The following is a 13,348-nucleotide window of genomic DNA, read 5'->3' as shown; positions in this document are numbered from 1 at the left end:
GGAGTTTCTACCACGGATGCATTCTAAAATGGGCGCCTGTGGGCAAGGCATTCGCAATGAATTGAAATACCGTGCACGACTTACTTGTTGTTTTGTTTGCTCTGAATTTCGTTGCTGCTTATTATGGTACCTTTGTGTGAAGGATAATTTAGAGGAGGTAGAGACATAAGGGAAAGGAAAGGAGAAAGGGGTACCAGAATAGGGAGGCAAATGGTTGAGCGGGGCGTACCCGTTCCTATTTGTTTTGAGTTGTGCCTCCCACTTGGGACTAATTCTCCATTAACATCGTGTTTTCCCTATGGCACACTCCAGGGTGGCTTAGGAGAGCAGCTCTCTCCGAGTCAGCTCATGGATGCTGTTTCAGCTCAGTGGAGGACTTCAGAAGCAAGCTGAAATGGAACTGGTGTACCAGTAGGGGGTAAGAAGGAGAGATTGCAATCATCCTCAAGGATGTCTCAACTTTCCAAGTAGGCAGTGGTCTCTGGCCTGGGGTTTGTGGACCCCTGAGGAATATGCATATTTCTGGGGAGACTAAAAAGGTTAAAAACCACTGCACTAAAGCTTAACTGCCATCTCTAATGTATGTGCATAATTATGCTTTGCTAGGATGGGAAGAAAGGACACTAGTGAAAGAAATGTGGACGGGTGTGTCTTCAGGTATATTAACAGGTCCAGAGCATGGAGTCCAAAGAAGAAAATGCACAGATGCTATTGCAAAAGGCAGGAGGCACAGAAACCAATGTGATCCACCAGTAAATAAAAACAAGGTGTGTAGGTTTGCTCTATTAGTCATTCCTGTGCTCTCCTGTCCTCTAAGCTGAGATAGTGAGGTCGTGCTGCTGAAACCGTTACGGAAGTATGTTTTAATGTCTTAGGACTACTGAAACAAAGTACCAGGAACTGAGTGACTTAAAATAACAAATTTAGGCCGGGCGCGGTGGCTCAAGCCTGTAATCCTAGCACTTTGGGAGGCCGAGATGGGCGGATCACGAGGTCAGGAGATCGAGACCATCCTGGCTAACACGGTGAAACCCCGTCTCTACTAAAAAAATACAAAAAACTAGCCGGGCGAGGTGGCGGGCGCCTGTAGTCCCAGCTACTCGGGAGGCTGAGGCAGGAGAATGGCGTAAACCCGGGAGGCGGAGCTTGCAGTGAGCAGAGATCCGGCCACTGCACTCCAGCCTGGGTGACAGAGCGAGACTCCATCTCAAAATAAATAAATAAATAAATAAATAAATAACAAATTTATTCTCTCATGGTCCTGGATTTTAAGATGTCCAAAATTAAGGTGTGGGCGGGGCCATGTTGCATCTGACACCTTTAGAGAAGAGTCCTTCCTGGCTTCTTAGCCAGCATTGCCCCTTGGTTGCCTGCAGTCCTTGGTGTTTCTTGGCTGTAGCAACATGACTCCGATCCCTGTCTCCATCTACACATGGCCTTCTACCCCATGTATCTTTGTGTCTTCACAAGGCCTTCTTATAAGGATACTAGTTACTGGATTTAGGGTGCACCCTAATCCACCATGGCCTCATCTTAACTAATTACATCTGCAAGAATCCTATCTCCAAATAAGGTCACCCTGAGGTTCTGGGTTGATATGGTTCAGCTGTGTCCCCACCCGAATCTCATCTTGAATTGTCGCTCCCAGAATTCCCACGTGCTGTGGGAGGGACTTGGTGGAAGATAATTGAATCACGGGAGCGGTTTCCCCCATACTGTTCTCATGGTAGTGAATTAGTCTCAAGAGATCTGATGGTTTTACAAGGGGTTTCCCCTTTTGCTTGGCCCTCACTCCCTCTTCGCTGCCACCATGTAAGACGTGCCTTTCACCTCACGCCATGACTGTAAGGCCTCTCCAGCCGTGTGGAACTGTGAGTCCATGAAACCTCTTTTTCTTTACCCAGTCTCAGGTATGTCTTTATCAGCAGCATGAAAACAGATTAATACATGGGTAGACATGACTTTTTGTGGGATACTGCTCAGCCCAGTACAAGGCATCTTTGCGGACTCTGCTATATTCTGCGGGGTTTAAGGTTGCAATTATGGAATAGAAATGGTGGGGAGAACTAGTTACAAAGTGTGGAGAAGACGGGAGATGGGTCTTCAGAAGTGTTTGGATAGGTATTAATAGAAGGATAGAAGAATGTTGAAATGTCATTCTCTTAAATGACATGTAAATTGCCTTTGCAGTCAAGATACCAAAAGGCTCCAGATTTAGGAGTGGGGAAAGAGGTGCCTGACCCCTCTGCTATTCCCTTCTTGGTACAGCTCCTTAGTTCTGCCTTCCTGATTTAAGAAACTGTGAGCTTCAAAACAATCTTCTCCCACCCTAGTTGTGAACAGATACGTCTAACTTTTATGACTTAATAAAGGGAGTATCTTGGAATAGTCATGTGGTATCAGCCCAGAGAAAATGTCTTCCTTATTTCTCATCTGAATTGTAAAACTGATTTACATGGTATTCATTGTCTGCAGTTGCAGTAACAATGGCTTCATGGTAGGAGCTAGCCTAGTTTTGCTTCCTCCGTACAGAGCTGAGTGAGAGTGAGAATGAGGAAAACAGCTCTCTGTCTTATGAAGGGGTCCTAGGATCCTAGTGAGAGGGTTTCAACTGGATAGGCTGTTTCAGGCTTAGAGCAGGTCCAGAATTCCAGGGAACTATGAAGAAGTCCTCTAAGGGCACTCTGAGGGGATTCTAGTAGCTAAGAGGGGCCTAGACGCAACTAGATCATGATTATTCTTTCTCAGTCTCTCAAAACGTGCAATGAATATCCCAGAACTTGGCTGGCTCTTTAAGGACGTCTTGCTTGCAGACAGAGTGTTTTCCAAGTAGCTTCCTGCCTGCAGAGGCATCCACAAACCTAAATCGGAGACTTTATCTACCCCGGAGCCCTCAAAACCCTGGGAAATAGGACCAGAAAGAACCACCGGCTATGGTGTTGGTTACAGAAAATGAAGGGATCCAAGTTATTAAAAGCAGATAACAAAGCAACATCAAGAAACTATGTCCTTAAAACTGAGAGAATAAAGACATTCTGATCCACATGGTTTGTAGGGTGAAATCTAGCCTCTGGGCAGATAAGAAATCAGGGTGTGAGTCACCCCTCTTTAGCTGGAATGACAAGAGACTCAGACCATAACTCTAGAGATTCAAGGGTTACCCACACCCACATTCCTTTTCATGCCTCACCTGTCCCAGGTATGCACGAAAACTACCGCTAAAAATAACTGCAGAAACTTGAAGTCTGGGAAATAGCACTGAACAGTCTCACCTGAAGTGAAGAGCTGGTTGGTGCCAAGTGCGAACGAGACAGGAAGAAAATGGGCTCCTCTGGAGCCATGGTCTCTAAGAGGTGGGCCCCAAGGTCCACTCAGAGTCTTGGAGCTTTTGTCTGCTCATAGCCATCCATCCCCTGATGCCATCTAAACCCAAAGGATGTCTCCTGTCACTATCACCCTTCAATCATCTGCCAGTGCCGTCAAAGAGGCTGGAAGGGGCAGGAGGGATTGGGAAGGGAACATGTAGGGAAAGTGTAAGTTCACTGTTGCTGTGTGACCTTGTGCAAGTTACTAAACCTCTCTGAACCTTGAGTTTTCTCATTTGTTAATATGGAAAGAAGACCATGGAACCTATCCCTGTCACAGAATCTTTTTTTTTTTTTTTTTTTTTTGAGATGGAGTCTCTGTCACCCAGGCTGGAGTGCAATGGTGTGATCTCAGCTCACTGCAACCTCCACCTCCCAGGTTCAAGCGATTCTCCTGCCTCAGCCTCCCAAGTAGATGGAATTACTGGCACGTGCCACCATGCTGGGCTAATTTTTGTATTTTTAATAGAGGCAGGATGCCATGTTGGTCAGGCTGGTCTCGAACTCCTGACCTCAGGTGATCCATCTGCCTCGGCCTCCCAAAGTTCTGGGATTACAGGCGTGAGCCACCACACCTGGCCTGCCTCACAGAATCTCGAACCTAGTTTTTAAAATTCTGTGTCTTTCCTCCTTCCCTTCCAGTGTCCACCATATCCTAGCCACAGTGCCAGGTACTAGGAAAGCAGTACTGAAGAAAGAGTCAGATGCTATTTTTGCTGAACTTAGCCTTAGTATTGTATTGTGATTGTGTTTCCTACTGGGCAGGGACCATGCCTAGTTCGTGGATATAACTAATATCTTACAGGGCCCATACGCAGTGAATGTTCAATATCTGTCACTTTCTGAAACCTAAGATGTGTCAGGCGGCTTGACCTGTATTGTTTCTAGTTCTTTGAACAATCCCGAACAGTGGATATTATTGTTCCCAGTATGAGCCATGGTGCCAGTTTGCCAAATGGGCCCCTGACTGTGAGACTTTGGACAAGTTGTTCAACCTTCCTGTGTTTCAGTCTTCTTATCTGAAGACACACAGTTATGGTACAGCATTGTGAAGTTTAAATGAACTATATACTGTGGCTCATGATAACAATCAGTAGGTGGTAGTCATTATAATGATCATTAATTGTGGCTATTAGCGTAGATGAAGACTGGCAGCATGCCCAGATCATACAGCTGGTAAAGGGCTAAGTAAAAATTTGAAGCCAAAATTGGATTCCAGGCCTGTGCCGTTTGCGGTAAATACACTGTTATGTGTGTGTGTATGTATATATGTGTAATTCCGTATTATATTACTCATTCAATATGTTCCACGCAACAAGTAAGTATTATGCAAATGAGCTTTCAGGTTCCAAGCTATTTTCAAATCGGCAACAGGCAGGTAAGAAAATATGACTTTCTTGTTTTCACCAGTAGATGGCAGAAGGAAGAAAAGGCCACTCCGGAGAGGGAAGGAATTTTAATTCAGAGGGAGTGATTCACAGTGGGCTGTGGCTGAGGCACAGGGGCGGATGAGTCAGACTCCTTGTATGACTACAGTGGAGGACAGCCCCACCAGGACTAGGGGTCAGGGGTCTGGGTGGGCAGGAGAACTACCTACAGGTATGTGAAGGGTGTCAGCCTTCAAGAAGATCTAGGTTGACCCAGAGGATGGGGACTGGGAGCCCCGAAGTAAAGGCAAGTTCAGACGCAGTTAGAAAAAAAGGTCACGTTCCCCTATCATCTCTACTGCATGGTCCCTGGCTGTGGGCCCTCCTCATCAGCTTCCAGACACTTGGTTCTTTTCCAAAGCCTGCCCTTCCCTCTGGGATGTTGATGAAGCCACTTGCCCTGTTTGCTCCTTTCCCCGCCCCCTACCCCAGTCTGTAAGCTAGGAATACTATTTCCCTGCTTCTCCCAATACATGTTGTTTGTGAGCCATTGGCCCCCCTCACTGCTTCCCTCTCTCCTAACTGCGTATCCATCCAGTAGGCTTGGTCCACAGCCCGCGCTCCTGTATCAAATAAACTTGGTGCTGGGTAACCTGTGAGCTGCTTGTTCATTTTATCCTAGAGACGTGTCCTTCAGCCCAAAGTAATGGGAATTGTCCTTCTGGGTCCAAAAGACTAGTAGCAGCAGTCAAGCTTGGTGGTCATTTATACTGGGCTGACTCTCACTGATGTGATGCTGGCTTTTGTCCTCAGACATCTTTTGGGGGAGGAGTCCACTGGTTACTCCTGACATCTTAGAAACCCTCTTACCCAAGCTATTAAATCCAGTGCCAACTTAAAACCAACATCCCTGTGGCGATTTCTGGGTGGGTCAAGAGTGGGGACTATCCAAAGGTTTCTTATTTGGCATATGTCTATTTGTACATTCGTAATGGTTGTTGGTTTGGTTTTAAATAAGTGATTCTTGGATGGGACGTGATGGCTCATGCCTATAATCCCAGCACTTTGGGAGGCCAAGGTGGGAGGATTGCTTGAGGCCAGGAGTTTGAGACCAGCCTGGGTAACACAGCAGAACCCCACTGCTACAAAAAATAATTTAAAAAATTATCTGGGCATGGCGGAGCCTGCCTGTGGTCCTAGCTACTTGGGAGGCTGAGACAAGACAATCACTTGAGCCTTGGAGGATGAGATTGCAGTGAGCTATGATTGTGCTGCTGCATTCCAGCCTGGGTGCAGGGCGAGACCCTGTCTCTAAAAGATAAATAGTAAACCAGTGATTCTTTACAATAGGGCTGAGGAGAGCCTCCTGTGTGTTAGGTATTTGCCAGGTGACTGGCATGTATTATTTCTTTTACTGGAGGTCATGAGTTATTTCTCAAGGAAACCGCGAATCAGAAAAGCTTGTTTGTCATATTTTAAAACTACAGCCTAGTCATTCTTTTTTTTTTTCTTTCTCGTTTTTGAGACTGAGTTTTGCTCTTGTTGCCCAGGCTGGAGTACGATGGTGCGACCTCGGCTCACTGCAACCTCTGCCTCCCAAGTTCAAGCGATTCTCCTGCCTCAGCCTCCTGAGTAGCTGGGATTACAGGCATGCACCACCACGCCTGGCTAATTTTGTATTTTTAGTAGAGACTGGGTTTCTCCATGTTGGTCAGGCTGGTCTCTAACTCCCGACCTCAGGCGATCCGCCTGCCTCGGCCTCCCAAAGGGCTGGGATTACAGGCGTGAGCCACCGTGCCGGGCACAGCCCAGTTATTCCTTATTCTGTCTTCTGTGATTTCTTAAATTCATCCAAGGGTGTTCAGGAATTTTGGAGGGTGAGCCTATGCTGACAAAATGAAGTTGAGCACCATAGTTTTGTGTTTTTACTAAATCTCCAGAAAATAAATGTGACCTTTGGACTGCCAGAAGATGCGCGTTGAAACCTCACACAAAATCAGCATGTGAGGACAGAGAGGATGTTGGTGATCACCGGAATCTGTTCATTTTTCCTTTGAAGATGCTTAAGGGAAGTATGTGTGTGTTTATAGGTTTGTATGTGTTTTAGAGTGTGCCAACAAGCTTTAGCCATTTAAAGACAGACACTGAAGACTCCCTCTATTCAAAAAAACGTTCTAGTGGAATTTTGTTCATCATATCTGCCTGAGAAAAAAACAGACCCTGCTTTTCAGTCTTGAAGACCTAAGTCTCCTTTTTGAATAGAGTAGTGGGGGCTGGGTGCAGTGACTCATGCCTATAACCCCAGCACTTTGGGAGGCCAAGGTGGGCAGATCTTTTGAGGTCAGGAGTTCGAGACCTGCATGGCCAACATGGTGAAACCCCGTCTCTACTAAAAATACAAAAATTAGCTGGGTGTGGTGGCTTGTGCCTGCTAATCTCACTACTCGGGAGGCTGAGGCATAAGAATCACTTGAACCCAAGTGAGGTGGAGGTTCCAGTGAGCCAAGATCACGCTGCTGCACTCCAGGCTGGACAACAGAGTGAGACTCCATCTCAAAAAAAGAGAAGAGTAGTGGGAGTAGTTGGGCGACAGAAGTATGCTGTAGAGAAGGCTGGCCAGCCTAACTCATTTTCCTAGTAAATGCCAGTGATGCCCCTAACCAGGCACTAGTGTCTATTGCCAGTGTGGCATGTGGGTAAGTCACACTTTGTACCTCACCTCTTTAGCATCTTTGTCTGGGTGAACTCAGAATTATGTGTGATCACCAAGGGCAGCCTTGAAGGGGACGAAAGGGCCTTACAAGGACAAGCCTCTGGCTGACAGGGATGACAGAAGGGCAGCCCACCTGGGCGGGGTGCTGGGAGAGAGGGTAAAGGGAAGAAGGGTGTCATGTTCAATTTTACAGCCTGTCCGCAAACTTCGTGGTTTTATGGTACTCAGCTGGGTAGTCATTTCCTGCCCTTTCTCCTACTGTGTTCTCCAGAGTCCCTGAGTCACTCTTTGGCCAGTGGCCTGCAGCCAGGGCTCATTTCTCTTCCCTATGGTCTAGAGAAGTTGTTTCCAAAGCGGGGTACGGGTATCCAGGGACAACATACTGCGAGGCGGTCTGTTGGGGTGTGGAAGACACTAGAACATTTATCTGTATTTAACCCATCCATTTCTAATGTCTATTTTTTATGTTTTGTAGTGTAAAGTTTTGCTGTAAACAATTCACAATAAATACATATGGATATGGCATATTTATATATATATATAATGTATGTAAATTGTTTAACATACGTGCAAGTATGTTAAAGATATTATGTTGAATAGGGATGCATATCAAGAAGGTTTGGCCAGCCTGGCCAACATGGTGAAACCTCATCTCTACTAAAAATACAAAAATTAGCCTGGCATGGTGGTGGGCACCTGTAATCCCAGCTACTCAGGAGGCTGAGGTGCGAGAATTGCTTTAACCCAGGAGGTGGAGGTTGCAGTGAGCTGAGATGGTGCCACTGGATTCCAGGCTGGGCGGTAGAGCGAGACTCAGTCTCAAAGAAAAAAAAGAAAGTTTAGGACTATAGCCCTAGGGAATTATGCTGACAATAGTCCTTTTTTATTATTACATAAGTTAACCCATTTATTAAAGGCTAGTGATGTTTCCAGTGGTGGAGGAACATCTACTGGTCTTTCAGTTCTTTCAGTCTTCTGATGGTAGACTTTGCTGTGGCAGCAGAAGTGGTATTGTAGATTCAACCACCGCCAGCTACTGTCTTCATGTAGGAACCACAGTGCCAGATGCCTGTATCTCGTCTTTTCGTCTTGGTTTTGCCACAGAAAGAGCAAATGTACCTGACGTGCTAGCTGGTTTCAGTTTTCTTCACCATTTTCCGGAGGGAGGCACCATAGCGGATCCTGTATTTACCGACAATTCCAACTTTATTGGTGCATTTAGCCATGTCAGCGCAAACTAGGTTTGAGCCCGCAATAGTCTTTAAAAGCATTATTTTATGTTTCATTATGAAATTAACTTTTTTTTTTTTTTTTTTTTTTGGAGATGTAGTCTTGCTCTGTCCCTAGGCTGGAGTGCAGTGGTGCAATCTTAGCTCACTGCAATCTCCGCCTCCCGGGTTCAAGCGATTCCCCTGCCTCAGCCTCCTGAGTAGCTGGAATTACATACAGGAGTGCACCACCATGCCCGGCTAATTTTTTGTATTTTAGTAGAGACGGGGTTTTATCATGTTGGCCAGGATGGTCTCGATCTCCTGACCTCGTGAACCGCCCGCCTCGGCCTCCCAAAGTGCTAGGATTACAGGCGTAAGTGACCGTGACCGTGCCTGGCCCAACTTTCTTTTTTTTTGAGACAGAGTCTCACTCTGTCGCCAGGTTGGAGTGCAATGGCGTGATCTCGGCTCACTGCAAACTCTACCTCCTGGGTTCAAGCGATTCTCCTCCCTCAGCCTCCTGAGTAGCTGGGATTACAGGCATGCGCCACCATTCCCAGCTAATTTTTGTAGTTTTAGTAGAGATGGGGTTTTACCATGTTGGCCAGGATGGTCTTGATCTCTTGACCTCATGATCCATTCACCACAGACTCCCAAAGCGCTGGGATTACAGGCGTGAACCACTGTGCCTGGCCTTTTTTTTTTTGAGATGAAGTCTCACTGTGTTGCCCAGGCTGGAGTGCAGTGATTCAGTCTTGGCTCCCTGCAACCTCCGTCTCCCACGTTCGAACTGAGTGGGAGCTTCAAATTCTGGTTTCAAACCCGGATGATTCTCCAGTTCCTTGAGAGTTTGTGAGCTAATAGGTGTGTGAGCTATTTTCACTGTTTCCAGAGCCTAATAGAAACCTTCTATGTACCCCAAATAAGCCTGCACAGGCCAACTTTAAGGTCAGGTGTTTTGCATTCATTAGAAATGTTAGGAACTTGGAGTGGTCCTCTCATGCTGTTCAGAATGTGTGGTTATGGCCTGAGTGTGGAGTGGGCAGGTGCTGCTTTGGGGCCTGACCTGCATCCCAACCCCCTTCTATTGTGAGGGAGTTCTGCGGAAGGAAACGTGGGGAACACCACCTCCCATAGCCCCTGGACAGCACTGACTTTAGACCTGGGCAAGTGAGAGCCTTCCCCAGGCCTGCTCCTCAGGAGTCTCCACACTTTGGAGTATGTTTCTCAAAATGTTCCAGCTTTCCCTTCTGTGCTTGGGACATGCCAGGGCCAGCAGGCAAGAGAGTTCCAGTTGCTCCCAGCCTTTCCAACATTTGATATTGTCAGGCTTTTGTGATTTTAGCTATTCTTCACTGTGGATATGTTTTCCCATGGGAAATCTCTCTCTGTGTATGTCTCTCTCTTACCCTTCTCTGTCTCTCTCTTTCCTTCTCTCTTGCTGACCTTTTCTCTCTCTCTCTCCCCCCCCCCCCCCGCTCCTGTCTCCTCCCCACAACACATTTACTGAGGTATCAAAAACATGGCTGGGTGTGGTGGCTCATACCTGTAATCCCAGCACTTTGGGAAGCTGAGGCAGGCGGATCACTTGAGGCCAGGAGTTCCAGACTAGCCTGGCCAACATAGCAAGATGCTGTCTCAAAAAAAAACCCATGTACATATTTGATTTGATAGGTTTTGATTTGATAGCTTTTGACATACGTATACATCCATGAAGCTGTGACCACGATGAAGATAATGAACACATCCATCATCCCCAAAATTTCCTCGTGCTCCTCGTCATCCCACCCTCCTGCCTTTCCTTCCTCCTCCCTGCCCGACACCAGGAAACCACTGATATGCTTGCTGTCAATATACAAAGTAGTTTGCATTTTTAGAGTTTTGTATAAATGGAATCATACAGTGTTTTCTGTTTTTTAAGACAGGGTTTTACTCCTGACACCCAGGCTGAGGTGCAATGGCATGATCTCGGCTCACTGCAACCTCTGCCTCCCAGGCTTAAGCAATTTTCCTGCCTCAGCCTCCAAAGCAGCTGGGACTACAGATATATGCCACAGCGCCTGGCTAAATACAGTGTATTCTTTTTAAAATCTGACCTCTTTCACTTGGGATAATTATTTTGAGTTTCATCCATGTTGTGTGTTTCAATAGTTCATTCGTTTTTATTGCTCAGTAGTATTCCATTATATGGATTTATCATAATTTGTCTATACTTTTCTTTTTTGGTAATGTCTTTGGCAAGATTTGGTATCAGGGTTATGCTGGCCTCATAAAATCAATTAAGAAGCATTTCCTCGGCCTGGCACAGTAGCCCACGCCTGTAATCCCAGCACTTGGGGAGGCTGAGGCGGGTGGATCACCTGAGGTCGGGAGTTTGAGACCAGCCTGACCAACATGGAGAAACCCAGTCTCTACTAAAAATACAAAATTAGCCAGGGGCGCTGGCTGATGCCTGTAATCCCAGCTACTCAGGAGGCTGACGCAGGAGAATCTGCTTGAACCCGGAAGGCAGAGGTTGTGGTGAGTCAGGATTGCACCATTGCACTCCAGCCTGGGCAACAAGAGTGAAACTGCGTCTCAGAAAAAAAAAAAAAAGAAAAAAGCTTCTTCATTCTCTACTTTCTTTTTTTTTTTTTTAGACAGAGTTTCACTCTTTTGCCCAGGCTGGAGTAAGGTGACGTGATCTTGGCTTACTGCAACTTCCACCCCTCAGGTTCAAGTGATTCTCCTGCCTCAGCCTCCTGAGTAGCTGGGATTACAGGCGCTCACCACCATGCCCAGCTAATTTTTATATTTTTAGTAGAGACAGGGTTTTGCCATTTTGGCCAGGCTAGTCTCGAGCTCCTGACCTCAGGTAATCCACCCGCCTCAGCCTCCCAAAGTGCTAAGATTAAGGGCATGAGCCAATGCGCCTGGCATTTCCATTTTTTGAAACAGTCTTGCTCTATCGCCCAGGCTGGAATGCAGTGGCAAGATCACAGTTCACTGCAGCTTCCACTTCCCTAGGCTCAAGTTATCCTCCCACCTCAGACTCCCAAGTTGCTGGCACCACAGGTGTGCACCACCATATTTGGCTAATTTTTGCATTTTTTTTTAAGAGATGGGGTTTCACCATGTTGTGCAGGCTGGTCTTGAACTCCTGGGCTCCAGTGATCCTCCTGCCTTGGCTTCCCAAAGTGTAGGGATTACAGGCATTCTCTATTTTCTGAAAGGTTTGTGTAAAAATTTTTTTATAAACAAAATATTTTTCATTCTGAATTATACAAAATCAAAACTTCAGACAAACAAGTACTGTTTATAAGATCCACTAATGTTATATTTTTAAATAATATGATTACATAATAGCTTTCTTTAAATCTGAGTTCACTCACATTTGATGTTTTTTTTTGAGATGGAGTTTCACTTTTGTTGCCCAGGCTGGAGTGCAATGGTGTATTCTCGGCTTACTGCAACCTCTGCCTCCCAGGTACAAGCGATTCTCCTGTCTCAGCCTCCCAAGTAGCTCGGATTACAGGCATGCACCACCATGCCCAGCTAATTTTTTTGTATTTAGTAGAGACGGGGTTTCATCATATTAGTCAGGGTGGTCGTGAACTCCTAACCTCAGGTGATGCACCTGCCTCAGCCTCCCAAAGTGCTGGGATAACAGGCGTGTGCCAACCCTCCCAGCCTTGTTTTATCTTTACTAACTATAATTACCAAGTTGTAAAAACGAACAATTACAACCACATTCTTGGCAGAATTTTGACGTCTGATAATACCTGAATATTGGACAGCATCCAATTGAAACATCAGTGTAGCTTTCATGCATTAAATAAAGTATTTTACTCAAGTTCCCAAAACAAACTTGAGTATGTTGGGTTTGAATGGAAGCAAAAGGCCAAGTGAAAATATGAAAGCAGATTGTTTTTATTTGGTGGGAGCTGAAATGAATATTTGCGTTCTAATCAGACATCTGTGCCATGTGGCATTTTCCAAATTTTTAAGAGTCTGCTAGCTGAACACTTCACTGCTTTCCACCTTTGCTTTGCTCTTCTCTTTTCTTTCCTTTCATTTTACCTTCAGACTTTTTCTTTTCTTTCTTTTTTTTTTGAGACAGAGTCTCGCTGTGTCACCCGGGCTGTAGTGCAGTGGCCCTATCTTGGCTCACTGCAACCTCCACCTCTTGGGGTTCAAGTGAGTCTCATATCTCAGCCACTTGAGTAGCTGGGACTATAGGCGTGCACCACCACACCCTGCTAATTTTTGTATTTTCAGTAGAGACAGGGTTTCACCATGTCAGCCAGGCTGGTCTCAAATTCCTGGCCTTAAGTGATCTGCCTGCCTTTGGCCTCCTAAAATGCTGAGATTCCAGGCACGAGCCACCGCCCCCGCCCTCAGCCTTTTTCTTTACCTCTACCTCTTCCATACTGGCTACTGCCCATACTGGTCTAGAAAACCCTTTTATCCTCTTAATATCAGCCTCCATTTTTGTGTCATCTTTTTCATCTTTCACCACACATGCATTTCCTCTTGGCAGTGTCTGGCATCACCACAGGTGCTGTCTCTTGAACGTCTTTCCTTAAAACATCGCTGTCTACTTTGAGAATACTTTCAAGTCAGCTGAGCACCTTTGGGGCATTCTTTTTTCTTTTTTCAGCAAGCACCTTTCTTTTCTACCCCCTCTGACACACCACATGATCACACTGACCA

General features: G+C 46.0%; 1 pseudogene; it reads right to left on the bottom strand.

Annotated features, from left to right (window-relative positions):
• Positions 1 to 8,392: 8,392 nt before the first annotated feature.
• On the bottom strand, positions 8,393 to 8,671 carry LOC112426613 (large ribosomal subunit protein eL43-like; annotated as a pseudogene).
• Positions 8,672 to 13,348: the final 4,677 nt, after the last annotated feature.

The sequence above is a fragment of the Macaca nemestrina genome, chromosome 10 (assembly GCF_043159975.1).
Source record: "Macaca nemestrina isolate mMacNem1 chromosome 10, mMacNem.hap1, whole genome shotgun sequence".
Taxonomy (NCBI): domain Eukaryota; kingdom Metazoa; phylum Chordata; class Mammalia; order Primates; family Cercopithecidae; genus Macaca; species Macaca nemestrina.
Note: the sequence above shows the minus strand (reverse complement) of the source record. Positions and strands in the feature narration are given on the sequence as shown.